Source organism: Magnolia sinica, chromosome 1, assembly GCF_029962835.1.
Source record: "Magnolia sinica isolate HGM2019 chromosome 1, MsV1, whole genome shotgun sequence".
Lineage (NCBI taxonomy): Eukaryota > Viridiplantae > Streptophyta > Magnoliopsida > Magnoliales > Magnoliaceae > Magnolia > Magnolia sinica.
Genome location: NC_080573.1, coordinates 32174825 through 32177159, shown reverse-complemented (window position 1 = coordinate 32177159; position 2335 = coordinate 32174825).

Below are 2335 nucleotides of genomic sequence, written 5' to 3'. Positions count from 1 at the left end.
ATCTCTGATCTACTCTTCTAACAATACAATGATGAAAATGTTCCTTTTGAGATGAATATCAAATCAGAAAATGATATACTTGAAGTAGGAATATTTGGAGACTTTGAACAAACTATTATGTCCAATATGCAAGAAGAAATTGCCGCCACACTTATACATACAAATTGTTAATTAATTAATTTATTTTTTATGAATAATGATATTGTAATTTTCTATTAAATACTTTAATTTATTTGAACTAAATATAATAAATTTATTTTTATTTAATAAAAAATAATTTCTTTATAATGTAAAACATTTCCAAATAAGAGATAGAGGTAAATGTGTTCTCCCAAGGGTTCGAGTACCCATAGGTGGTGATATCCACCTATAGCGTGAGTGTGTGGGGGTGCATGCGCGTGTGTAAAGAAGAAGAAAAAAGTCCGTCTATCTATTTTACCTTTCATGGAGCCACGTGATGTTTTTTACAAATCTAACCGTCCATCTATTTTTTGCATATCATTCTATGACGTGAACCCAAAAATGATATCAATATCAAGCTCCAGTGGGCTATATGACAGGAAATAGTGAGATGGAAGGGCCACCATTGAAACATCTTTTGCCCATCCTGGCACCCATTTTAAGCTTCTAATCTACCTTAGTTTTAGACTCATACCTCAAAATGAGTTGAGAAAACAGACGAACATGGTGGATTTCTAACAACATAAAAGTGGGATCCACGTACGGTGAAGGTTAGGTTTGCACAATTGATAGGTAGAGGTTTGACTTACACAAGTTACATTAGGTACGTGAGGTGAAATTTGTTCGATCATTGGTGGGCCATAATAATGTTTGTGGCAAATCCACTCCATCTATATGTTTTGCCACCTCATTTTAGAGCGTTGGACCAAAAATGAGGCTAATCAAGAACACAAGCGGGCCAAACGAACATGAAACATTTAGAATTGAATGCCTGCTATTGAAATCTTCGTAGGGTCATAGGATGTTTGTGAGAAATCTATCCTGTTCAAGTGTTTTTCCATATCATTTTATGGACTGGGCCTAAAAAGAGTCAAATATCAAGCTCCAGTGAGCCAATTGATAAGAAACAGTGGGGAATGAACACCACCGTTGAAATTTCTGGAGGCCATTGGGTGGCCCACTTTGTGATTTGAATATGGTTCTTTGAGTTTGAATATGATTCACCATCCGGGGTAGGTGAATCCATGAGGGAAGATTATAGTTGCAGTGTCAATATCAAAATATAGTATACTATTTTTAATGTCTAATGTTGAAAATTATTGGCAGGTTTCAAAAAATAGAAAGCTAGATATTTTTATTCCATAGCCGATAAGGTAAGCCGCTGGACCAAAAATAGGATGCAGCAGTGCTAAGGACACCACCATTGAAACCTTCTTACGATCCACCATGTTGTTTATTTCCCATCTAACTTGTTGATATGGTCACATTCAACTAGACGAAGAGACAAAAAAACGTATCATATTGATCTATAACTCGTGGTCCAGAAGAGTTTTTCAATGGTAGGAATTTAATCCCCACAGTGTGGTCTATTTGAGCATTGGATATTCTCGATTTTTGTGATCATTATCTAAAATGATATGAAAAAATTGAAAAAATGTATGGACGGTGTGGATGAAATTCATACATCACGGCGGCCGTCAGTGGCACTCGGAGCCTCCGCCCGTCCCCAGCTTCGAACGGGGGAAGCGGATTAGCTACCGACAGGTCGAGTAGCGAGACTCGCTACTGAAGTAATGTTGCCATGTTAGGTGGACTTCACCATGATGTATATGGTGTATCCACACTGTCCATTCATTTGGAGAGATCAGTTCAGGACACCAGTTAAAGTATGAGTTAGATCCAAGGCTCAAGTGGATCTCACCACAAAAACAAAGACATTGGATATTGAACACCTACCATTAAAAATTTCTAAGGGCCATGAGTTTCCGATAAAGCTAATATCTGTGTTTTTCCTTTGTTCATGTCTGTGTTAACTTATAAATAAGTTGGATCTCAAATAAATATCATGGTGGACCCTACGAGGGTTTCAATGGTGGGCGTCACTCTCCCCGCTGTTTCATGTGAGCTTTAGATTTGACTCATTATTTGGCTTATGTCCTAAAATGACCTCTAAATGAATGGACGGTATAGATAAAACACAAACATCATGGTGGGCCCACAAAATAGGGTGACGCCACTTCAGTAGCGAGTCTCGCTGCTCAACCTGTCAGTACCTAATCAAAGCCCCTCCACGAGCACACGTGTCACGCTGCCACGTGCATAATTTCTTATCCTGGAAAGTCACGTGCCAAATTAGGGCGCGCTTTTGTTACCC